Genomic DNA, 27,698 nt, shown 5'->3' on the forward strand with positions numbered 1-27,698 from the left:
AGCTTATCAGTTCCTACTTTCTTGACCTGGCTTGGGAATGCCAGTATTACGCTGGAGAGCCTCATTTTGTGATGCAAGGAAGCAGAACTGAAATCTAATTTAGCTTCACTTTTGAAATTGGCACAGTTTTCATTAGAGAGTTTGTGTGTGTGTGTATGTGTGTGTATATGTATGTGCATGTATATATTATGTAATGTATGTGTATGTATGTGTGTGACTAGAAATACATATACAAATACATTTCTATATGTAGTCTAATATGTGCATATATTTCTATTTCTAGACTGTTTCAGAGAAATGAGTCTAGAAATGTTGAAGTGTCTTGGGTAAGTTAGTTCTCCCTAGGGATACTCATTTCATTCTGTTTTTTAATGTAAGCCAAATACTATGCTTTTTCCACATGAGCATCCCAATCATCTTTCCTCATTGCATTCTCAGAAACTGTGCAGGGGGAAAAGGCCTCCATCTGCCTGAGAGAGAGGAAGCCAAATTATCCCTCCCACGTTAGCCCACAGAGGACTTTCCTTACTGTTTGATGCATCCTCAGCCTCCAACCCACCTGTCAGAGAACAGGGCTGATTATGTTCATACTTTCTGTTCTTATTTATACATCTATTTTAGTATTATTTAACTTCTATTTAGGAACAAGTTATAAACTTTGGGCCTACAGCAAAGTCAAGCTTGAAATTAACTTCTTTAAAGGCCCAAATCATGTTACTGATTTTAGTAATCACATTATTCTTGATACACTAGCCTATGTAATTTAAATGTTAATGTAAATATGCCAGATATACTGGCTGTTATCCAGAGACTGATCATAGAAATGATAGGTACATGATACCTGATGCCCTAAACCAAATTTAAAATATTCCTATTCTAGATTTCTTTTTCAATTTATAAAATGTTTATGGGGGTACTGCCATTATGCCAGGCTTTGTGCTAGGCACTGGGAATATAAACATGTGACCTCATGGACCTTATAGAATAGTGATGAGACATATTTGTAAATAAATCATTATAAAACAGGATTATGAGACAAATATAGAAGTATATCCTGGGAGTAGAGAACAAAACAGGGAATGACTAACTCTCCCAGGGGAGGAGAACAGGATTCAGAATGACTTCACAAAAGCAGTGTCTGAGCTGAGTTTAAATGAAGAGGATTATGACACATGAATAAAGAGGGAGGGGTGGAAATACCATATGTAAAGATATGAGGCATGAAACAAGATAACATGTTTCAGGGATACTGAAACGAAAAGAAAGGAGATACCCATAACACATGGTAGGTTTCAGTCAAAATATAAAAACATTTTTGAGAAGAGCAATGGATGTCAGTTAGTTAATTCCGTTTCTTTTAAAAAGATTTGAAGCACTCAGGATACATTAGACATGATGTTTCATTTACTATTACAAATAATCAATGGTAGTGTCAGAGTCAGTGCATTTGTATCCCAGGAAACCCTTTAATTTCAGGCAAACCAGGACAGTTGGCCACTTTATGCCTTCTCAACAACGGAATATTTCAGATTGATCTAATTCAAGTCAGGCCAATCAGAATTATTTTCAGAAAATTTAAAACTGGAATCAAGAGAAAGAGAGTCAGTGTTTCCTTTTAATGGCCAAAGAAACTTTAAGATATAAAACTTAGATGTTTGATGGTTATGTTTCTTGCCTTGTGGAGAAAGAACCATCATTCTTAGCAAACTATCACAAGAACAGAAAACCAAACACCGCATGTTCTCACTCATAGGTGGGAACTGAACAATGAGATCACTTGGACTCGGGAAGGGGAACATCACACACTGGGGCCTATCACGGGGAGGGGGGAGGGGGGAGGGATTGCACTGGGAGTTATACCTGATGTAAATGACGAGGTGATGGGTGCAGCACAGCAACATGGCACAAGTATACATATGTAACAAACCTGCATGTTATGCACATGTACCCTAGAACTTAAAGTATAATAATAATAAAAAATAAATTTAAAAAAAAAGAGAATGAAATCTAAATTGCAAAAATGGTGCTGGGAAAACTGGATATCTGTATGCAGAAGAATGAAACTAGACCCTGTCTTTCACCATATATAAAAATCAAATAAAAGTGGATTAACGACTTAAATCTAAGACCTGCAACTATGAAACTACTAAAAGAAAACATTGGGGAAAGTCTCTGGAACATTGTTCTAGGTGAAGATTTCTTGAGTAATAACCCCAAAGCACAGGCAACCAAAGCGAAAATGGACAAATGTAATCACATCAAGTTAAAAAGCTTCTAGCCTAGGCAACATAGGGAAACGCTGCCTCTACAAAAAAAAAAAAAAAAAAAAATCTGGGTTTGGTGGTGCATGCCTATGGTCCCAACTACTTGGGAGGTTGTAGTGGGAGAGTGGGAGGATTGCTTGAGCTTGGGAAGTTGAGGCTGCAGTGAGCCATAATTGTACTACTACACTCCAGTGTGAGTGTTAGAGCAAGACCTTGTCTCAAAACAAAACAAAACAAAACAAAACAAAAAAGCAATCAAACAAAAGCTTCTGCATAGCAAAGTAAACAATCAACAAAGTAAACAGATAACCCATAGAATGGGAGAAAATATTTGCAGACTACCCCTATAACAAGGGATTAATAAGTAGAGTATATAAGGAGCTCAAGCAACTCAATAGGAAAAGGATGTAACAATCTGATTTAAAAATGGGAAAAAGATCTGAATAGACATTTCTCAAAAGAAGACATACAAATGGCCAACAGGTATATGAAAAGGTGCTGATCATCACTGATCATCAGATAATTGTAAATAAATCTGCAATGAGATATCATCTCACCCCAGTTAAAATGGCTTGTATTAAAAAGGCAAGCAATAGCAAATGCAGGCAAGGATGTGGAGAAAAGGGAAAACTCATACACCATTGGAGGGAATGTAAATTAGTACAGCCACTATGGAAGACAATATGGAGGTTCCTCAAAAAACTAAAAATAGAACTGCCATATGATCCAGGAATCCCACTGCTAGATATAAACTCAAAAGGAAGGAAATCAGTATATCAAAGAGATATCTACACTCCCATGTTTATGGCAGCACTATTCATAATAGCCAAGATTTAGAAGCAACCTAAGTGTCCATCAACAGATGAATGGATAAATAAAATGTGGCACATATACACAATGGAGTTCTATGCAGCCATAAAAAATGAGATGCTATCATTTGCAACAACATGGATGGAACTAGAGGACATTATATGAAGTCAAATAAGCCAGGCACCGAAAGACAAACTTTGCATGTTTTCACTTATTTGTGGGATCTAAAAATCAAAACAACTGAACTCATGGGAACAGAGAGTAAAATGATGGTTACCAGAGACTGGGAAAAAGTGTTGGGGGCGGGGATGGGGAAATGGTTAATGCGTATAAAAATATGGTTAGATACAATGAATAAGATCTAGTATTTAATAGCACAACAGGGTACCTATAGTCAGCAACAACATGTTGTACATTTTTGAATAACTGAGGGAATATAATTGGAATGTTCGTAGCACAAAGAAATGATGAATGCTTGAAGTGATGGATACCTCATTCACCCTGATGTGATTATTACACATTGTATGCTTATATAAAAGTATCTCATGTACCTTATAGATACATACACCTACTATGTACTCTTAAAAATAAAAAAAGTACAAGATTTTAAAAAAGCAGCAGCAGCATATCTGTTGTTGGTTCATTTTTATTGAGGCTCATCTATATACTGTTGTTTAGCCTTTCCCTGGATTCCAAGAGATAATAAATTCCAGTTTATGATTAAACTAGTTTGAGTTGGATTTCTTTCACTTGCAACCCCAAAGTATCTGAACCAGTGTCAGGAAGTAGTGGCACAACCAAGAGATTCTAAAATATGAAATAGGGAAAATGGACCAGGAGCCTGGTTAGAATTTCTGTATACCAGGTTGAGAAACATTTCTTGAAGTGTGGTAACAAAGTTAAACTATAATGTGTTGTTTCTTGGGACTTAGACCACATACCCACCAAAGTTCACTTGTGTAGAAATAATCAGAATAGTGGAGTTTATAGGTTTCTTGCATTCCTTACAATGTATTACAAGTAAGAGATAAACACCAATTCAGCAGGTGGGGATTGGAAGACTGCTCTGTAGTCATTAAGCAAAGCTTTCTGCTTCAAGTCAATGACCTGAGACTGTCTCATGTTTTACTGAATTGCAGAAGATAAATTCTCTAGCATAATCTGAAGTTAGTTTCCAGTTAGGAACAGGATCCTAGCAATTAAAATAGGAATACAGTAGTTCCCCTTTATCCAGGGTTTCACTTTCGTGGTTTCAGTTACCTGCAGTACCACTGTCTGATACTACTACATGGAAACTTCCAGAAATAAACAATTCATAAGTTTTAGATTGCATGCTATTCTGAGTAGCATGGTGAAATCTTGCATGTTCCTGCTCTCTCCTGCCTGGGATATGGATCATCCCTTTATTCAGTGTGTCCAAATTATCTATGCTTCCCACCCATTAGTCACTTACTAACTAGTTTTGTTGTCGGATCCACTGTCTTGCCATCATGGTGCTTGGCTTTAAGTCACCCTTATTTTACTTAATAATGGACCCAGAGCACAAAAGTAGTGATGCTGGCAATTGGGATATGCTAAGGAGAAGCTGTAAAGTGCTTTAAGTGAAAAGGTGAAAGTTCTAAATAAAGAAAAAAATATTATATGCTGAGGTTGCTAAGATCTATGGTAGGGATGAGCTTTCCATTCATGAAATTGTAAAGAAGGAAAAAAAAATTCATGCTCACTTTGCTGTTGCACCTCAGACTGCAAAAGGTGCAGCAACAGTGTGTAATAAGTCCTTAGTTAAGATAGAAAAGGCTTTCAGTTTGTGAGTAGAATACATGAAAAGAAACATGTTCCTATTGATGGCAGTTGGGTTGGGTACAATCCTCAGTTTCAGGCATTCACTGGGGGTCTTGGAACTCACCCCCGTGGGTATGGGGAAACTACTGTTTCTTGTAAATAAATACCAGAAATATCAGGGCTTTTGGGTCCTCTGAGTTCATTTCAAGCACTTGGCTGAGTAAACCCTGCCTGATCAAGGGATGCCTCTTGTAGTGAAGTATCCCTCTAGGAGGAGAGGCGACTAATTTTAAAAAATTACAATGTTAAAAATAATCAGGCATTGTTAATCTTTTGGTATTTTAAAAGTTGTCTTCTGTGCAAACCTTGGTAAACTCACAAATACATTAAAAAATTAAGCATGAATTATTTAGTCAGAAAGTTTAACCCTCTAAGCTCAAAATAGTTCTGTTACATTAATTTCCAATTTAGAAAAACAGACTGAGAAAGGAAAACGTTTTAGTTTCATTTTAAGGCAGCTGGATTTGTAATCCATTTTTAAAAGGTGCTTTCATGGTTAGAATAATTATATGCAGGAAAATGCAAACAGCTTATTTTAGATATGCTTGAAGGCAAAGATTTCTCTGAATTAAATCTTCAGGTTACATTTATCAGTGCCAGCACCTGTGTGTTGAAATTCAAATGGAATACCTTTATCAAAATTCTTTCATTTTACTCTTTTACATTTTAGTTACTTGCATTGACGAATATACACTCTACCCCAAAGTATAAAATCTTGAGCAAGTCTTACAAATTACTTAATTTTTGTATCTTTTAGCAAATAAAGAGATTTGACCAGAAGTTATAGGATATTCAAAACAGCAATACAAGAAGACTCGGCTCTTTAACATTTATTAAGGGTATTATTTTCATTCTGTCAATATTTATTGTGCAACCACTGTGCATAATGCATTATTATTATTGGTATTTCTCAAAGGCTTCTCAGGTGCTGGACTAAGGGCAAAGGGAATGAAAAGGCATATATTTTTACTCTCCAGGATTTTATAGCTTAAGAAAGTCAGCACTGAAGAGATAGAGCTGAGGAAAACATAAATTAAATAAGTAATTAAAGTATTTATGAAAAGAATCACTGTTATTTGAATGGTAGATACATGGATGGCACAGTTTTAGAAAGAAAACACATGGAAAAATGATGACTTCTCTTCCATTAATTGAAGAATTTATAGAAGTAGAATTTCAGCAGTGTGTGTGCACATGTGCACACATGCACACATACGTGTGTGGCTATGTGAAGTGGGCGGCAGGGGGGCAATGAAATGTTCCCAAGTACTGAATGGAACTTGGGAGAATCACTGACACATTGCCCGTGTCATTGAATGAATCTGAATGAATGAAAAAATAAGTGAATGAATAAATTTGAAAAATAAGAAAATATGTTAGAGATAATAAAAAGCATGCACACGCGCGTGCACACACACACATACACACACACACACACACACAAACAGAGAACAGCAGTAGGAAGAAAACAAGCTACATAAGACAGTCCAGCACAATCTGATGAAGAAAACTGTGGGCAGAGCGTGTATATCTGGATATCTATTAAGTAGTGTGAAGTCATCATAGGCCTTAAGGAGAGAAATCGATGGTAATTTATTATATTCCAGAAATAGTCATACTTAGCTGAAACATTAAGAATGAGTAAGCATTAAGCAGGTAAAAAAGAGGAAAAAGAAATTTTCCAAGAATGAAACAACATGTCTCAACTACAGATAAGATGCAAGGTTAGATTCATAGACCTGAGGCTTAAATATATAGCAAAGGAACTTATTCTTTGCTGTAGAGTGTTATTGCTTCGGGAACCTTTTAGTAGATAATGGTAGAAAGCATTTTTTTTCCCTAAAATCATGGATTCATTCTTCTTAAGCCACAAATTCTGTCTGTTCCTCAATCCATATTTGTATTTCCTTTCTTTCATGGTGAAAATCCCAGTTCCCAATAGTGTCAGTGTAACCGCCTACTCAGTTTTAACACATGTACATGTGCTTGTGCAACACACATGCACACATGGACACACACACACTTAAATTGCTGTACAATACCAGCAACACCACCAAATTTACCAAGTAAAATTCAAGATTTATTTGCAGTTATTTTGGTCCTTAGAATATTTCCACTGAGAGTGGAAACAGTATTGTATTCAAAAAGTTCTTGGATTAATTTGTTTTTATTTTATTCTATATAGTTATGTTATCTATTTGATATATAATTAGGTTTATATGTTTTTGTTTTTAGCAAATTATAAGGACTTTCCACAACATTCTTGTTGATTTAGTTTTGTTTTTTGATTATATAAAATATTAATATGTCAAAGTCAAAACTGTATAAACAGGTGTACTCAGAGAAATTCTACCTCTTTCCTATACCTTCTACTCTTTGTACCCACCCCATATAGGTAATCCAATTGTTTTTCTGGTTTATCCTTCCTACATTTCTTTCACCGCCTTTTTTCTTAATCAAAAGCATGCTGTGTATGCATATATTTTTGTTTATATATTTAAAAAATTAATAGACTTTACTTTTTAGAGTAAATTTAGGTTTACAGAAAAGTTTAGCAGAAAGTGCAAAGTTTCCATATACCTCCTACCTCTCCCATTTCTCCTATTATTAACGTCTTGCATTAATGTGGTATATTTGTTAAAATTGTTCAACTAGTATTGATACATTATTATTAACTAAAGTTCATTGTTTACATGAGGGTTTTTTACTCTTTGTGTTGTACAGTTCTATGGCTCTTGACAAATCCATAATGTCATGTAGCCACCATTACAGTAACATATAGAATAGTTTCACTGCCTTAAAAACCTTTTGTGGCCTCCTTATTCATCCCTCGCTTTATCCCCCAGAACTTTGGCAACCACTGATCTTTTCATTGTCTCCATAGTTTTGCCTTTTCCAGAATGTCATATAGTTGGAATTATACAGTAAGTAGCCATTTCAGACTGGATTATTTTACTTAGTAATATAAATTTAAGGATTCTTCATGTCTTTTCATGCTTTGAAAGCTTATTTCAGCACTGAATAATTTTTCATTGCATGGATATACCACACTTTGCTTATAGGTTCCGCTGACTGAAAGACATTTTAGTTGCTTCCAAGTTTTGGTAATTACAAATAAAGCTGCTATAAACATTCCTGTGCAGATATTTCTGTGGGTTTATTTTCATTTGGGAAATTCTCAAATGCAATAAATCCAGTATGATGACTAGACTACATGATAAGATTGTGCTTAACTTTGTAAGAGACTTCCGAACTGTTTTCTAAAGTGGCTGTACCATTTTGCACTTCCACAGTAATGAATGAGAGTTCCTGTTGCTCCACGTCTTCACCAGCATTTGGTGTTGTCAGTGTTTTATATGTTAGTCATTCTGATTGATGAGTAGTGGTATGTCATTGTTGTTTTAGTTTGCAATTCTCTAGTGACATATGATATTAGCATCTTTTCATACAATTATTTGGCATCTGTATATCTTCTTTGGTGAAGTATCTGTTAAGATCTTTTGCCCATTTAAAAAATTGGGTTATTTGTTTTCTTATGTTGTATTTTAAGTGTTCTTTGTATATTTCGAATACCAGTCCTTTATCAGATATGTGTGTTGCAAAGATCTTCTCCCAATCTGTGGCTTGTCCTTTCATTCTCTTAAAAGTATGTTTCACAGGGCAAAAATTTTCTATTTAAGTTTAAATGAAGTCTAATTTATCAATTTTTTCTTTCATATGTCATGTTTTCAGTGTTGCATCTAAAATGTTATTGCCAAACCCAACACTATCTAGATTTTTTTCCTGTTATCTTCTAGAAGTTTTATAGCTTTTTGTTTTACATTTAGGCTTATGATCCATTTTGAATTAATTTGTGAAAAGTATAAGACCTGTGTCTAAATTTTTTTTTTCATGTGGATATTCAGTTGTTCTAGTACCATTTTTGAAACACTGTCTGCATTGACTTGCCTTTACTCCTTTGTCAAAGATCTCTTGAGTGTATTGGTATGTATCTATATTTGGATTTTATTCTGTTCCATTAATATGTTTGTCTGTTCTTTTACCAATACCACACTGTCTTGATTACTGTAGCTTTATAGTACACCTTGAAATCAAGTAGGAATGATATGAAGCTTTTGTTTTTCACTTAACAATATATCGTAGACTCCATAAAATGACTCTGCATCATCTTGTAGATATCTTCCTAATGAAATTTGGATTTTTTCCAAGTGATTTTATCATGAGATGAATAATGAACCATATATGTATTAATTTATAAATTGTGAAATTTATGAATCTACTTTTTAAAAAATTTCTCTTTTTAATTTATTTTTTATTTCAACTTTTATTTTAGATTCAAGGGGTACATGTGCAGGTTTGTTACATGGGTTATGTTGTACTTTGCTGAGTTTTGGGGTACAAGTGATCCCATCACCCAGGTAGTGAGCATAGTGCTGAGTAGGTAGTTTTTAAACCCTTGCTCCCCTTCCACCCTCCCTGCTCTAGTAGTCTCCAGTGTCTATTGTTGCCATATTTTTAAAAAGTTTTATTTTAAATTCTGGGATACATGTGCAGGATGTGCAGGTTTGTTACATAGGTAAACATATGCCATGGTGGTTTGCTGCACCTATCAACCCATCACCTGGGTATTAAGCCCTGTGTGCATTAGCTCTTTATCATGATGCTCTCTCTCCCCCCACCCTCCCCCTACAGGCCCCATTGAGTGTTTTTCCCCTCCCTGTGTCCATGTATTCTCATTGTTCAGCTCCTATTTATAAGTGAGAACATGCGGTGTTTGGTTTATTGTGAATCTACTTTTAAGTGGCGTATCTTATTGAGGCCAGATAGACCCTTTAAAAAAATCTGAATTTTTCATTAGTGAGGCACCACCACACATAAGACAGTGATAGCAATGAATTCTGGGTGGAACTTCTCAGCAGAAAAGAATCAATAGCCAATGTAGTTTAATGGATGGATTTTTCTCTACATGTTTTTGCAGTGCACATTAGACTTTGAGCACTGATGACTACCACTGGGTTCAGTGGGAGTTTTGTCTTTATGAGATATCTGTTTTACTGCAGAAGCAAGTACATATTAAAATTTGATTTAATCAGTAAATATTAAATTAGAGACATGAAAAGAGGAGGTGAGTTGGAAGTTTTGCCGTATTTGTATCTAGCCATGCATAACACTTTGACCATGTCAGATAACTAAAGCTAATTTTAGTAATTTGTTAAAATATGTCAACTTCCATAGGCTACTTCTGAATTTAGGGATTTCCTGATAACAAATAATTTATGTAAACATTACTTTTTTATTATTAACAGAGCTCATTTGTTAAGCACAGAAGCACTATTTTCCCCCCACTTTGAGATATTCCTAGTAGCAAAAGTTTGAAAGCAAACATTTTGCTTTGTAAAGACCCTATTCCTTTAATTTCAGAGCTTTCTAAGTATGCATTCCAAGAACAAAACTAAGATTAATGAGTGGAAGTTTGGGAAAGGCAGGTTTTAGCTTAATATATAAAAGCTGTTTCACTGTACTTGCCTTGAGAAAGCATGAGCTTCTTAATGGACATATTCAAGCTGAAGCATAGGTTTCCCAGAGATGCTGAAAAAAGAAGGTTGGCACTAAGAATAGGTTGAGCAAAATAAAATGTAAGATCTTTTTATGGTCCAAAATTCTATGGATTAAAAATTAATTATTAATTTTTGGTATGTATGTGTTGAAAACCATTAACTCTTTACTATTTGAGTCTTAACATTGTTACTTTATGTTTCACTAGACATGGATCATTCTGTAGTTCTTAATATAATTGTGTTCTTATTATTTTAAGATATTATATTTATGATGTTTTGGTCAGCTGAGGTTTTGTTTATCTTTTACAGTATAATGTTTAATGTCATTATGTTTTGTTGAAACTCCATATAGAAATATTACAGATGGTTGGAAAACAGAGGGTAAGTCCATCCATAGTCTGACAATTCTTTTTTTTTTTTTTTGAGATGAAGTCTCACTCTGTCACCCAGGCTGGAGTGCAGTGGCATGATCTCAGCTCACTGTAACCTCCACCTCCCGGGTTCAAGCGATTCTTCTGCCTCAGACTCCTGAGTAGCTGGGATTACAGGTACCCACCACTGCGCCTGGCTAATTTTTGTATTTTTAATAGAGACAGGGTTTCACCATGTTGGCCAGGCTGGTCTCGAACTCCTGACCACACACAGTGATGTGCCCGCTTCAACCTCCCAAAGTGCTGGGATTACAAGTGTGAGCCGCCGTGCCCATCTCATAGTCTGACAATTCTAACGCTTTTATAGAAAATTATTGGTACTCACAACTTTGAATAAAAATGTCCAAAAAAGAGCTGGGCATGGTGGCTCACACCTGTAATCCCAGCACTTTGGGAGGCTGAGGCAGGCAGATCATGAGGTCAGAAGTTCGAGACCAGCCTGGTCAACATAGTGAAACCACGTCTCTACTGAAAATACAAAAACTAGCCAGGCATGTTGACGTGTGCCTGTAGTCTCAGCTACTCGGGAGTCTGAGGCAGGGGAATCGCTTGAACCCGGGAGGCAGAGGTTGTGGTGAGCCGGGATCATGCCACTGCACTCCAGCCTGGGCAACAAGTGAGACTCCATCTCAAAAAAAAAAAAGTCCAAAAAATATTTGTTGAAAGACCAGTGTGTAGGAACCAGTCATTTAACTTGTGAATAACTCTGTATGTCTGGTATCTTTTCTCAATGTAGTTGTTTATTTTTTAACATTCATTTTGCCATCATATATATGATGACTATCCTGAACTGGTTAAAGTTTTGGCTTTATTTAGCGCTAAAATTCGGTTAGGTAGAATCAGATCAGTTCAGCTTTAATTTTATTGCAATAGTATGCTAGATACCAAGGTACTTTATAAAAACATGCTGTGATATATCCCATCCTACCACCAACCAAACAAAACAAAATCTCTTGACCCCAGCTGTCACAACACAATAGCTTCAATCTCTAAACCCATTCACAGTGACATTTCTTGAAAGAGATATCTACTGTCATTATTGTTTCTGTTTTTTTAACACATAGATTTTGTTCTCTCTCTGCTTTAATGGGAAATCCATCACAACCAATACTCCAACAGTTCTTTTGTTAAGTCTACCATTTAAATATCCATGATTATGAATCTAATGATCACTTCTCTGACCTAATGTATTTTATTTTTTCCTTTCAGCATTATTTGATAAAGTGTGACTATTTTCTCTTTCTTGAAATACATTCTTCTGTTTGTTTAAATGACTTTATACTCTATTTTTCCTTATTCTTCCCTCCTTGACTGCTCCTTTTAAGTCTCCTTTGCAAACTGCTCTTCCTCTGCTATACCTCAAATATGTCAGTTGTATTTTCTAGGGATTAGGCACAGAAAACCTTGTATTTTCAATTAACACACTCGCTCAAAGTAATACATCCAGTACTTTACATACTGCCTACATGCTAATGACTCTGTTACTTCTAGCTCTGAATTGTGCCTGCAGTTTGAGACATGTATAACCATCTGCTAACCTGATATCACCATTCAGGTGATGGGCAGGCCATTTAAACAACTTATCCAAATTAGAATGCATGCTTTTCCCCATCCCATCATTCCAACTAGTTCCTCCCATAGACTTCCCCTGCTTAATAAATGACAACCCACCATCAGCTTAGTTCTTCAAGTCAAAAACTTAAAGTCATCCCTGATTCATTTCTTTTTCTTTTCCTTTTTTCTTTTCTTTTTCTTTTTCTTTTTTTTTTTCCTTTTTTTTTTTGAGACAGAATCTTGCTGTCACCCAGGCTGGAGTGCAGTGGTGCGGTCTCAGCTCACTGCAACCTCTGCCTCCTGGGTTTAAGCAATTCTCCTGCTTCAGCCTCCTGAGTAGCTGGGACCACAGGCATGTACAACCATGCCCAGCTAATTTTTGTATTTTTAATAGAGACAGGATTTCACCATGTTGCCCAGGCTAGTCATGAACTCCTGACCTCAAGTGATCCTCCCGCTTCAGCCTCCCAAAGCGCTGGGATTACAGGTATGAGCCACTGCACTGGACCTCATCTCTTTTTCTTATCCTCAGCCTGATTCATTAATAATTCCTGTTAACCCCACTTTAAAAAATATGACCACTATCTGACCACATCTAACTTCTTTTGCCACTATCCTAGCCTTCTTCAATTCTCACCTGGATTATTGTAACAGCCTTCTAACTAGTCTCATTCCTTCTTCTCTTTTTCCCCTCCTACAATCCATTTTACTCACAGCATCCAGAATGTTCTTCAAAAATTGTCAATCAGGTTCTTCCCATGCTTAAATCTCAGTGATGACTTTCTAATATACTTAACAAGCAAAATTATTTAAAAAACTTCCCACTTTTAACAACAAATTTTCACAGAATTTGGCTCTCATCTATCTCTCCAACCTAATCTCATAACAATTTATCCCATTTTTTTAATCTTAAAATGCCCACCATACCCTAGTCGTACTGGCTTTTGTTGTTCTTGCCTCTTAAACATACTTCATGAGTTTTCTATTGCTGTGTAACAGATTAATACACAATTCATGGTTTAAAACACACCCATTTGTTATCTCAGTTTCTGTGTGTCAGGAGTTCAGGCATAGCTTAACTGGGTCCTGCATTGGTACAGGGAGTGGGGCACTGCTACAAGGATACTTGAAAATGTGGAAGCAACTTTGGAACTTTGGTAGAGGTTGGAACACTTTGGAGGGCTCAGAAGACTGGAAAATGTGGGAAAGTTTGGAACTTCCTAGAGACTTACTGAATGGCTTTGATCAAAATGCTCATAGTGATGTGGACAATGAAATCCAGGCTGAGGTGGTCTCACATGGAGATGAGGAATTTGTTGAGAACTACAGTAAAGGTCACTCTTGCTATGCTTTAGCAAAGAGACTGGCAGCATTTTGTTCCTGCCCTAGAGATCTGTGGAACTTTGAACTTGAGAAAGATGATTTAGGGTATCTGGTGGAAGAAATTTCTAAGCAGCAAAATGTTCAAGAGGAAGTAGAGCATACAAGTTTGAAAAATTTGCAGCCTGATGATGCAATGGAAAAGAGAAACCATTTGCTGGGAAGAGATTCAAGCCTGATGCAGAAATTTACATACGTAGTGAGGAGCTGAATGCCAGTCACTAAGACAATGGGGAGAAAGTTTCCAGGGCATGTCAGAGACCTTCACAGCAGGCCCTCCGATCGATCGCAGGCCTGGAGGCCTGGGAGGAAGTATGGTTTTGTAGGGTGGGCTCGGGGCCCTCCTGCTCTGTGCAGCCTTGGGACATGGTGCCCTGCTTCACAGTTGCTTCAGCTCCAGCCATGGCTAAAAGGGGCAAAGGTACAGCTTGGGCCATTGCTTCAGAGGGTGCAAGCCCAAGCCTTGGTGGCTTCCACATGGTATTGAGCCTGTGGGTGCACAGAAGTCAAGAATTTAGGTTTGGGAATCTCTGCATAGATTTCGGAGGATGTACAGAAATGCCTGAATGTCCATACAGAAGTTTGCTACAGGGCGGAGCCCTTATGAAGACCCTCTGCTAGGTCAGTAGGGAAGGAAAATGTGGGGTTGGAGCCTCCACACAGAGTTCCCACTGGGACAGTGCCTAGTGGAGCTGCGAGAAGAGGGTCACCATGCTTCAAACCTCGGAGTTGTAGATCCACTTACAGCTTGCACCGTGAACTTGGAAACGCTGCAAACACTCAACACCAGCCTGTGGAAGCAGCCAGGATAGGGGCTGTACCTTGCAGAGCCATAGAAGTGGAGCTGCCAAAGGCCATGGGAGACCACCTCTTGCATCAGCATGACCTGGATGTGAGACATGGAGTCAAAAGGAGATTATTTTGGAGCTTTAAGATTTGACTTCCCCATTGGATTTCAGACTTGCATGGGACCTGTAGCTCCTTTGTTTTTTCAATTTCTCCCATTTGGAATGGCTGTATTTACCCAATGCCTGTACTCTCATTGTATTTAGGAAGTAACTAATTTGCTTTTGATTTTACAGGCTTATAGGTGGAAGGGACTTGCCTTGTCTCAGATGAGACTTTGGACTGTGGACTTTTCAATTAGTGCTGAAATGAGTTAAGCATTTAGGGTACTGTTGGGAAGGCATGATTGATTTTGAAGTCTGAAAAGACATGAGATTTGGGAGGGGCCGGGGCAGAGTGATATAATTTGCCTCTGCGTCCCCACCCAAATCTCACCTTGAATTTTAATCCTCGTAATCCCCATGAGTGAAGAGTGGGACCAGGTGGAGGTAATTAGATTGTGGTGGCAGTGTCCTCCATGCTGTTCTCATGATAGTGAGTGAGTTCTCATGAGATCTGATGGCTTTTTATGAATCTTGCATTTCCCTGCTTGCACTCACTCTGTCCTGCCACCCTGTGAAGAAAGTACCAGCTTCTCTCCCTTCCACCATGATTGTAAGTTTCCTGAGGCCTCCCTAGCAATGGGGAACCATGAGGCAATTAAACGTCTTTCTTTTATAAATTACTGAGTCTTGGGTATTTCTTGATAGCACTGTGAGAATGGACTAATACAGGTCCCCTGTACATGGTCTCACAAGGCTGCAGTCAAGTTGTCTCTTAAGACTGTGGTCTCCTCTGAAGTTCAGTTGTTCTCTGCTAGGCTCATGTGTTTTTGGCCAAATTCACTTCTGAGGTTGTAGAACTGAGGACTCTACTGTCCTGTAGACTACTGGAGAAGAGTTGCTTTCAACTTGAGGCTGGTCTCAGATTCTAGCCACATGGCTCTCTCAGTGCATGGCTGCTAACTTTCCCAAAGCCAGCGGATGAATTTTTCTGACCTTAGGTAAGCAGACCTAATCCTTACCTGATCAGATCTGGCTCAGCCAGGATACTCTCCCTTTTGATTAACTTGAGCTAACCCAGCTTGATTATATCTACGTAACTTCTTTGGCCATGTAGCATAACATAATCACAAGAGTGATATTGCACCTTATTCACAGATTGTGCTGACATACGAGGGGAGGATTAATATACAGGGTGTGTAAATCGGAGAATAGGAATCTTAGGGCCATCTTAAAATTCTGCCTGCCACACACACTAAACTTACTCCTGTATTATTCTTTGCATTATCTGATCCCTCTGCCTGATTCTTAATCTCTGCATGGCTGGCTCTAATTGTTAGCCTGGTTTCATCTTAAAAGAGATCTTCTTAGAGAGATTTGTCTTAGCAATCCAGTCTAATCATTAGGGATTTAAACATGAATAAGACATGTTTTGTGTTTTAGATAGAATAATCTAGTGGTAGAGTGAAAGATGGATTTGAATAGTTTAAAACTAGAAACCAAAATATCAAATAGGGTATATTTACAATAGCGTGATGTGGGAACATTGAAGATGAGGAAGTAGAGGACTTGAATTGGGGGAAGAAAATTTCTTCAATTTGAGGAAATTTTGAATTGAGATGATTTTAGGGCTAAAAAGTCTAAATAGCTGGTCCAAGATCACATAGGTGATTTTTTAATACACAATGGAACCCTTAAAATATATTACTTGTAAGAAATTCACAACTTTTGTAATTTGCATTTTTTTCCTCTTTTTTTTTAAATTTAGCACTTGCTCATCTAATTATTATTATTTTAGAGACAGATTCTCAGTCTGTCACCCAGGCTGGAGTGTGATGGTGCAATCATAGCTCACTGCAGCCTTGGACTCCTGGGCTCAAGCAATCCTTCCACGTCAGCCTTCTGAGTAGTTAGGACTACAGATGTGCACCACTATGCTTGGCTATTTTTTTTTTTCTAGAGACCAAGTCTTGTTATGTTGCCCAGGCTGGTCTTGAACTCCTGGCCTCAAGTGATCCTCCCACTTCAGCCTCTTAAAGTGCTAGGATTACAGGCTTGACACACAGCCCTTGGTGCCTTTTTTCTTTTTTCTTTTTTTTTTTTGAGACAGAGTCTTGCTCTGTCACCAGGCTGGAGTGCAGTGGCACGATCTTGGCTCACTGCAAGCTCTGCCTCCCGGGTTCACACCATTCTCCTGCCTCAGCCTCCCGAGTAGCTGGGACTACAGGTGTCCACCACCACGCCCAGCTAATTTTTTGTATTTTTAGTAGAGACGGGGTTTCACCTTGTTAGCCAGGATGGTCTCGATCTCCTGACCTCATGATCCGCCTGCCTCAGCCTCCCAAAGTGCTGGGATTACAGGCGTGAGCCGCTGCGCCTGGCCTGCCTTTTTTCTTTATGTTGATATTTTCCAAAAATGATCACTCTCTCATCAAGAGGCATTTGTTATTTTGGGAATATCTTTTCCACTGTAAAGAACTAGAAAAATGGACACAGTATATAAAACAGCTGTTTTCAGTTGTTGGACATTAGGCGATACAGGTCTGTAAATTCTGAGATAAGAGAAACAAATGAGGCGAGCCCTACAATTACCCGCCTATGTGTTTGAAGGTGGTTTATAGACTACAAAGCATGAAGAGAGTTCTTGATGGGGAGACAGAGTTTAGATTTCAGGTAGCTCGAGGTTGCTAGGATTTGTAGGTCAGGGTATTAGAGAGGTGGGAACTGCACACAGTGAGGCTGGGGAAGGACCCACTGAAAAGCAATACTCTGAGCAATTCCAGAAGCTCACACAGAGTGGGAAATGTTTTATATTCCCAACAGTGAAAAGAAGAGACCTAAATTGTAAGATACGAGACACTGGATAGAGTACTCAGAAGAGTCTCACCTTAATAATGGGGATAATGTGGCTTCAAAAATGATTGTTCTGGAATTATCCTAACGAAGTTTAAAGGAAGCCTCAAAGTAATGAAACTGATCTGCAGATTAATTAACTATGTCCTGGTTATAAAGAATATAACAAAATCCGGCACCTAACAATGTAAAATTCACAATGTTCACCAAACAGTAAAAAAATTATTTTGTGTGTAAAGAAACCATAACCTGGAGAAAAATAAATAAATCAATAGAAACAGAGATAATAGATTTAGCAGCAAAACTGTTTATAAAATAGCTGTTATATTATGTATATATAAAACAGTGTTATAAAATGCTCAAGCACATAAAGGGATACATGAGCATGAGGAGAAAAATGTAAGAAAAAAATGAGTGGAACTTCTGGAGATAATGAATCAAGTGGAACTTCTGGAGATAATGAATATGATAGCTAAAATGAAAAGTATACTAGATGAGATTAATATCAGAGGTAGAACTGAAGCAGAAAAGGTTAGTGAACTTGAGGATCTAGCAATAGAAACTAAAATGAAGTACAGAAAGAAAAAGGATTGGAAAAAAATAGACCAGAGCATCAGTGAGCAGTGACCAACTCAGCCAGTAAGCTATGTGTAACTGACTTCCTGAAAGGGAGGGAGAAAAGTAGAAAAATTAGTTAAGAAAATGTTTGAAAATTTTCAACATTTGATGGAAACTCTAAGCCCACAGATCCAATAAATTGAATAAACTGTGTGCAAAATAAACTTAAAGGATCCACATTGAGTCATATTAAAATAAAATTATTGAAAATCAGTGATGTAAAGAAGAATCCTAAAAGCAACCAGAGGAAAAAGGCATATTACTTACCAGAGTACTATGTATAAAAGAATAAAACCAGACATTTTCTCTTAAACTGTGTGAGCTCAAAGTGATGAAATGATATCTTTAAAACAGTAAAGGAAAAAACTATCAAGTTATAATTTTATTCCCAGTTAAAATATATTTCATAATTGAAGGTGAGGTAAAAGCTTTTCAGACAAACACAGACAGAATTCATTGTAAAGATATCTTTCTCATTGAAAGATTAAAGGAAGTTATTTAGGCAAAGCGCAAAAATGATATCAGATGGAAAGTTTGCTCTACCAAAATCTGAAAAGTTCCACAATGATAAATAGGTGCATAAATGTAAGAGAAATTTGTCTCATTGTTTTTTAATCTTCTGTATACAGCAAAAATAATAAAATGTATTGTGTGTTTTCTAACATGTAGACTTAAAATATATGACAACAATAGCACAAAAAGTGATAGGAGGAAATGGAACTATACTGTTCTAAGGTTTTCATAATATGTGTGAAGTGGTCTGAGTTACTTAAAATGCTTTTTAGAGTAATTTTTAAATAATGTAAATGAACGCTTACATGTCTATAATTGTCATAATTATTTTCTTACATGTGAGTGATATCTTGATTGGTAATAGGATTCTTGATTCATAGTTTCATTACAAGAAAAACTTAAGACAATTTAAATTTAATGTAGTTTAATTGAACAAAGAACAATTCAGGAATCAGGCAGCACTCAGAACCAGAAGAGGTTCAGAGAGCTCTTCTCAGCAGCATGAGCAGTGAGCTTTTATTGGTTCAACACAGAAGCAAAGTAGAGAAACCATCCGATTGGCTACAATGAGGTATTTACATTATTTGGGCATAGTGTGATAAGGCATTTGCCTTATTTGGGCATGTTGTGAAAAGCTGGCTGCCTGTAAGTGACTGAAACCTGGCTGCTTGTGATTAGCTGAAACTTGGCTGTTATATTCCTAAGTTACATTTTGGTTCGTTTATATACCAAGTTAGGTTATGGTTCATCATGTAGCAACTCATAGTACAGAGACAGCCTCAGGCTAATGGCCTTCTGCTTATTTTTAAAATTACTCTTATTTTATTTATTATTTCAATAGCTTTTTGGGGAATAGGTGTTTGCTTACATGGATAAGTTCTTTAGTGGTAATTTGTGAGATTTTGGTACGCCTATCACCCAAGCAGTGTACACTGTACCCAATGCATAGTCTTTTATCTTTCAATCCCCACCCCTTTCCCCTGAGTCCCCAAAGTCCATTATGTCATTCTTATGCCTTTGTATCCTTATAGTTTAGCTCCCATTTATAAGTGAGAACGTACGATGTTTGGTTTCCATTCCTGAGTTACTTCACTTAGGGTAATGGTCTCCAACTCCATCCAGGTTGCTGTGAATTCCATTATTTCATTCCCTTTTATGACTGAGTAGTATTCCATTATATATATATAATATATATATTGTATGTTATATATATTTTATATATTATATATAGCATATATTATATAATATATATTGTTATATTATATATATTATATATAATAAATATATTTATAATATATTTACTTGTAGATATATAATAACATATAATAAACATACACACACACACACACACGCCCCACACACACACCACACACACACCACATTTTCTTTATCTGCTTGTTGATTGATGGGCATTTGGGCTGATTCCATATTTTTGCATTTGCAAATTGTGCTGCTATAAACATGCATGTGCAAATGTCTTTTTCATATAATGACTTCTTTTTCTCTGGGTAGATACCCAGAAGTGGGATTGCTGGATCAAGTGGTAGATCTACTTTTAGTTCTTTAAGGACTCTCCACGCTGTTTTCCATAGTGGCTGTACTAGTTTACATTTCCACCAGCAGTGTAAAAGTGTTCCCTTATCACCACATCCACGCCAGCATCTATTATGTTTTAATTTTTTAATTATGGCCATTATTCCAGGAGTAAGGTGGTATTGCATTGTGATTTTGATTTACATTTCCCTGATCATTAGTGATGTTGAGCAGTTTTTCATATGTTTGTTGGTGATTTGTATATCTTCTTTTGATAATTGTCTATTCATGTCCTTAGCCCACTTTTTGATGGGACTGTTTGTTTTTCTCCTGGTGATTTGAGTTCCTTGTAGATTCTGGATATTAGTCCTTTTGTTTGTATAGTTTGATGCATAGTTTGTGATGATTTTCTCCCACTCTGTGGGTTGTTTGTTTACTCTGCTGATTATTTCTTTTGCTGTGCATAAACTTTTTAGTTTAAGTTTTATCTATTTATTTTTGTTTTTGTTGCATTTGCTTTTGGGTTCTTGTTCATGAAGTCTTTGCCTAAGCCAGTTTCTAGAAGGGTTTTTCCAATATTATCTTCTAGAATTTTGATGGTTTCAGGTGTTAGATTTAAGTCTTTGATTCATCTTGGGTTGATTTTTGTATTAGGTGAGAGATGAGGATCCAGTTTCATTCTTCTACATGTGGCTTGCTAATTATCCCAGCACTATTTGTTGAATAGAATACCTTTTTCCCACATTGTATTTTTGTTTGCTTTGTTGTAAGATCAAGCCGGCATGTATTTGGCTTTATTTCTGGGTTCTCTACTCTGTTCCATTGGCCTATGTGCCTATTTTTATACCTGTACCATGCTGTTTTGGTGACTACAGATTTATAATATAGTTTGAAGTTGGGTAATGTGATGCTTCCAGATTTGTTATTTTGGAGTAGTCTTGCTCTGGCTATGCAGGCTCTTTTTTTGACTCCATATAAATTTTAGGATTGTTTTTTCTAGTTCGTGAATTTGTAGATTTGTCATTTTTACAATATTGATTCTACCCATTCATGAGCATGTGATGTATATCCAGTTGTTTGTGTCATCTGTTATTTCTTTCAGCAGTGTTTTGTAGTTTTCCTTGCAGAGATCTTTCACCTCTTTGGTTAGATACATTCCTAAGTATTTTTTTCTTTTTCTTTTTTTGCAGCTGTTGTAAAAGGGGTTGAGTTCTTGATTTTATTCTCAGCTTGGTCACTGTTGGTGTATAGCAGTGCCACTGATTTGTGTATATTGATTTTGTCACTTGATCCTTTGCTGAATTCATTTTTTCAGTTCTAGGAGCTTTTTGGATCAGTCTTTATACTTTTCTAGGTATACAATTATATCATTAGTGACCAGTGACAGTTTGACTTCTTCTTTGCCGACTTGGATGCCCATTATTTCTGTGCCTTGTCTGATTGCTCTGGCTAGGATTTCTAGTACTATGTTGAATAGAAGTTGTGAGAGTGGGCATCCTTGTGTTGTTCCAGGTTTCAGGGGGAATGCTTTCAACTTTTCCCCATTCAGTATAATATTGGCTGTGGGTTTGTCTTAGATGGATTTTATTACCTTAAGATATGTCCCTTCTGTGCTGATTTTGCTGAGGGTTTTTACCATAAAGGGATGCTGGATTTTGTCAAATACTTTTTCTGTGTCTATTGAGATGATGTTTTTAATTCTGTTTATCTGATGTATCACATTTATTTACTTGTGTATGTTGAACCATCCCTGAATCCCTGGTATGAAATCCACTTGATCATGGTGGATTACTTTTTTGATGTGCTGTTAGATTCAGTTAACTAGTATTTTGTTGAGGATTTTTGCATCTATGTTCATAGGGATATTGGTTTTTGGTTTTCTTTTGTTTTAAATACCCTTTTCTGGTTTTGGTATTAGGGTGATACTAGCTTCATAGAATGATTTAGGGAGGATTCCCTGTTTATCTTTTGGAATAATGTTAGTAGGATTGGTATCAGTTTTTCCTTGAATGTCTGATATTTCATTTCCGTGTATTTCCATGGTTTTGAAGGTTCCTTTTGTTCCAATTTTATTCCACTGTGGTCTGAGAGAGCACTTGGTACAATTTCAGTTTTGTTAAATTTATTGAGCTTTGTTTTGTGGCCTATTACATATGGTCTATCTTGGAGAATTCAGTAGTGAATTCTTCTGGTCCTAGAACTTTTTTTGTTTGCAATTTGTTAGTATCATTTTAATCTCACTGCTTGTTATTGATCTACTCAGAGTTTCTATTTCTTCCTGGTTTAATCTAGGATGGTTGTATATTTCCAGGAATTTATCTATCTCCTCTAGGTGTTCTGCTTTGTGAGCATATAGGTGTTCATAATAGTCTTGAACAATCTTTTCTATTTCTGTGATATCTGTTGTAATATCTCCCATTTCATTTCTAATTGAGCTTATTTGGATATTCTCCCTTTTCTTGGTTAATCTCCCTGATATGATTTGGTGGTGTCCCCACCCAAATCTCATCTGGAATTGTAGCTCCCATAATTTCCACATGTGGGACGGACCCAGTGGGTGATAATTGAATAATGGGGGGCAGTTTCTCTCATACTCTCCTCATGGTAGTGTATAAGTCTCATGAGACCTGGTGGTTTTATAAGGGGAAACCCCTTTCACTTGATTCTCTTTCTCTCTTGTCTGCCATCATGTACTTGTGTATTTTGCCTTCTGCCATGATTGTTAGGCCTCCTCAGTCACATGGAACTGTGAGTCCATTAAACCTTTCTTTTTTTTTAAATAAATTACCCATTCTCGGGTATGTCTTTATTAGCAGTATGAAAATGGACTAATACATTCACTAATGATCTGTCGATTTGTTTATCTTTTCCAAGAACCAACTTTTCGTGTCATTTGTCTTGTGTATTTTGTTGTTGTTGTTTCAATATCAATTAGTTCTACTCTGATCTTGGTTATTTCTTTTCTTCTGCTTGGTTTAGATTTGGCGTGTTCTTCTTTCTCTAGTTCCTTGAAGTGTGACCTTAGATTGTCTATATGTGCTCTTTCAGACTTTTTGATGTAGGCATTTAATGCTATGAACTTTCCTCTTAGCACGACTTTTGCTGCATCCCAGAGGTTTGATAGGTTGTATCACTATTATTGTTCAGTTCAAAGAATTTTTAAATTTCCATCTTGATTTCATTGTTGACCCAATGATTATTCAGGAGTAGATTATTTCATTTCCATGTATTTCCATGGTTTTGAAGGTTCCTTTTGTTCCAATTTTATTCCCTTCGGTCTGAGAGAACATTTGATATAATTTCAGTTTTGTTAAATTTATTGAGCTTTGTTTTGTGGCCTATCACATATGGTCTATCTTGGAGAACGTTCCATGTGATGACGAATAGAATGTATATTCTGCAGTTGTTGGATAGAAAATGTTCTGTAAATATCTGTTAAGTCCATTTATTATAGGGTATTGTTTAAGTTCATTGTTTCTTTGTTGACTTTCTGACTTGATGACCTGTCTAGTGCTATCAGTGGAGTATTGAAGTCCTCCACTAATATTATGTTGCTGTCTATCTCATTTCTTAGGTCTATTAGTAATTGTTTTATAAATTTGGGAACTCCTGCATATATATTTAGGATTGTGATATTTTCCTGTTGGACTAGTCCTTTTATCATTGCATAATGTCCCTCTTTGTTTTTTAAAACTTTTCTTGCTTCAAAGTCTGTTTTGTCTTATGTAAAAATAGCTACTCCTGCTCACTTTTGGTGACTATTTGCATGGAATATCTTTTTCCACCTCTTTACCTTGAGTTTACATGAGTCCTTCTGTGTTAGGTGACCTTCAGAATTATTTTTCTGGCAATTCAGAGATTTCTTCTTGATTTAGATCCATTGCTGGTGAGCTAGTGTGATCTTCTGGGGATGTTAATAGTCCTTGTTTTGTCATATTACCAGAGTTGTCTTTTTGGTTCTTCTCATTTGGGTAGAATATGTCAGAGGAATGATCTGGGGTTAAAGAGCTGCTATTCAGATTCTTTTGTCCCACAGGGTGCTCTCTTGATGTGGTGGTGTTCTCCTTCCTCTAGGAATGAGGCTTCCTGACAGCCAGACTGCAGTGATTATTATTTCTTTTCTGGATCTAGCCACCCAGCGGAGCTACTGGACTCTGGGCTGGCACTGGGGAGTGTCTGCAAAGAGTCCTGTGATGTGATCCGTCTTCAGTTCTCTCAGCTGTGGATACCAGCAGCTGCTTCAGTGGAAGTAGCAGAGAAGTGAAGTGGACTCTGTGAATGTCCTTGGTTGTAGTTTTGTTTATTGCTCTGGTTTTCTCAATGCTAGTTGTGTTAGCAGTGAAGTTGTCACATGGACAGATTCAGGACCTCTGGTTAGCTAGGATGTTACAGCAGTGAAATTAGCTCTTGTTTTCTTCTTCCTTGGAGTGGGGTTGTTCTTTTATGAGTTGCTGTAATGGCTTGAGTTGGTTGGCCTCTAGCCAGGAGGTGGCACTTTCAAGAGAGATCAACTGCATAGTATAGGGGGATACAAGCTTGCTTTAAGGTTGCCTGGATAAGTACTCAGGTTTCTCAGGTGATGAGTGGGGCCATAGAGCCCCCAAGAGATTATGTCTTTTGTCTTTGGCTACCAGGGCAGGTGGAGAAAAATCATGAAGTGGAGGCTGGGTTCGGTGTGTCTGAGCTAAGGCTCTCCTTGGGCAGGACTTGCTGTGGCTCCTGTGGGGGATGAGAGTGTGGTTCTCAGACCAATGGAGTTATGTTCTTAGGGGGATTATGGCTGCCTCTGGTACATCATACAGGTCACCAGGGAAGTGAGGGAAAGCTGGCAGTGATGGGCCTCACTCAGCTCCCACGCAGCCAGCAAAGCTAGTCTAACTCTTATCATGCCCCTCCAATAGCACTGAGTTTATACACAGGGAGCCTGTGAGCAGTGGTGAGATCTTGTCCCAGGGTACAAGCCTACACACTGAGAGCTGAGAAAGCAAGCAGGGATTTCAGGCTTCACCCCTCCCTGCCTGCAACAGTTTCTGTGTTCCTGTCCACACTTCCCATTCGCCCCTCAACAGATTCTGCCCAGGGAAATTCATGCTTGGTCAAAATTATTACAGAAGTTCAGCTGGAAGTTTCTTTCTCCCTGTGGTCATTCCCCAATTCCACTTGCAGCCCTCCCACAGACCCCTGTGAGATAAAGTCAGAAATGGCTCCCCTGAGAGTACCTACAGGGCTCTTCCTGCTTCTTCTTCTTTTTTTTTTTTTTCTGAGACAGAATCTTAACAGACAGCCTGGTGTGCAGTGGTGTGATCCTGGCTCACTGCAACCTCTGCCTCCTGGGCTCAGGTGATCTTCCCACCTCAGCCTCCCAACTAGCTGGGATTATAGGCGTCTGCCACCATGGCTGGCTAGGTTTTGTATTTTTAGTAGAGGCAGGGTTTTGCCATGTTGGCCAGGTTGGTCTTGGACTTTTGGCCACGAGTGATCCACCCACCTTGGTCTCTCAAAGTGCTGGGATTACGGGCATGGGCCATTATACCTGGTCTGCTTCTTCTACTTTTGTATTTTGCTTGGCTTGGCTGTCTAAATTTGTTTCAGCTCTAGGTAAGTTTAAATCCTCCTCCTGTGGTCTGGATTTTCAGGTTCCCCAAGGAGGATGTGAGCTTGGAGGCAGGCTTTTCCCCTTTCACCCTTTTAAAGACATTTTTTCAACTGTCTCACAGAATTTGCAGTGACAAGCCACTTCTTCCAAAGGGTTTGTGAATTCTTTCAGTTTTTCTGGTATGTTCCTGTGGCAGTTCTTGGAGCAAAAGTTCACAATGTGAGTCTCCACATGCTATTCTGTCCATCTGAGTGGGCGCTCCAAGTTAGTTCTGCCTCCTGTCTGCCATTTTCCATATTTAGGCAGGATTTCAAGTCCCCCTGCCTATTTTTAACAGTTATTTTCTTCCATAATCTACAATGGTTGGTATATTGTGTTCTAACTTCTGATCTTACAGTTAAGAATTTGATAATAATTTGGTTCTTTTTTATTTGAAAATATCTGTTTTTCTCTTCCCTTGTTGAAACTGACAATATTTCCAGTTCAATGTTAGAGTTTGGCCAGGCATGGTAGCCCATGCCTGTTATCTGAGCACTTAGGGAGACCGAGATGGGTGGATTGCTTGAAGTCAGGAGTTTGAGACCAGCCTGGGCAACATGGCGAAACCCTGTTTATACGAAAAATAAAAAAAAAAAATTATCCAGGTGTGTTGGTACGTACCTGTAGTCCCAGGTACTTGGGAGGATGAGGTGGGAGGATGGCTTGAGCCTGGAGGTGGAGGTTGCAGTGAATCAAGATGGTGCCACCGTACTCCAGCCTGGGTGACAGAGCCAGACCCTGTCTCAAACAAAACAAAACAACACAACACAACAAAAAATCTTAGAGTTCAAAAATAATCAGATTATCTTTAAATGCATGCCATTTAAATTATTTAACAAGTGAGCTCTTTTAATCCAAGTGTAACTTTGGATGAGGAGAGCTTTTGTCTATTATTTCTTTGATCATCACATCTTCATTTGTTTTTATCCCATTATTCAACAACTTACAAATGTTAAATCTGTACTTGATACCTATTAGAGTTTATTTTTATTCTGTTTTCTTCACTTGATTTTCTAAAACACAAAATTACTTTTCTTCAGTGACATTTTCATTTTCTCAACTGAATTTTAAAATTTAAGAACTCTTTCTTTTAGTTCTAGACACTATTTTTACACATTCTAATTTCATTTTTAAAAGAGATTATGGTACATTTTTCCCCATTTTTTGTTTGTCCTCTGTTATTTTTAACTCTACTACTCTTGTTGATTATTTAAATTTCCTTCTTTTAAGCCACTATCTCATAAAATGATTTGTTGATCCTTATTGTTCATATTAATGGGCATTCATATTATTGGGCATGGGATTATTGGGTCAACACTTGTACTGCTCAGGTTTTGGAGTCTCTAACAAAATGGTGATTAAACAAAAATAAATAATTAAATGGTAGCATTTAGCTCCAGAATGCTTTTAGTGAAATTTAGGCTTAGAAAAAGAGATACTTTTTATGTTTGGCGCAGTCAGGGATGGATTGTACTTAACCTAACACTACAGTGTAAAGGGACGCTTGGGCTCTCTTAGTAAACAGGTAGGAGAATTTTCTCTCCTTGATTATGATTATCCATGAATCTGTGACATTTGTTCCAAGTTCTGTAAGAAAAAGTAGCCTAGAAGGGGCTCTGACCACTGTCCAGTAAGTTTTAGGCCAGAATTATATATTCGTTTTTAGGACTTAAAATCTCAGATGATTCTAGGTTCTTTCTAGCCTCCAAGAGTAGACTTCAATTATTTTCTAGGAAAAGTAGCCACACCAGGGACTTAGGAAGGAGAAAGAATAGAGAATATGGACACAGGCTGCCCTCTTCCCAGAATCATGAAAACGA

The 27,698-nt window shown here is 37.4% G+C and overlaps 1 protein-coding gene across 13 annotated transcripts in view; it reads left to right on the plus strand.

Annotated features, from left to right (window-relative positions):
* Positions 1-27,698, plus strand: part of LOC105463367 (ankyrin repeat and sterile alpha motif domain containing 1B) — a 1,291,052-nt gene that overhangs the window by 298,553 nt on the left and 964,801 nt on the right. The gene's annotated exons all lie outside the window — the stretch shown is intronic.

The sequence above is a fragment of the Macaca nemestrina genome, chromosome 10, assembly GCF_043159975.1.
Source record: "Macaca nemestrina isolate mMacNem1 chromosome 10, mMacNem.hap1, whole genome shotgun sequence".
In the NCBI taxonomy this organism is placed as follows: Eukaryota; Metazoa; Chordata; class Mammalia; order Primates; family Cercopithecidae; genus Macaca; species Macaca nemestrina.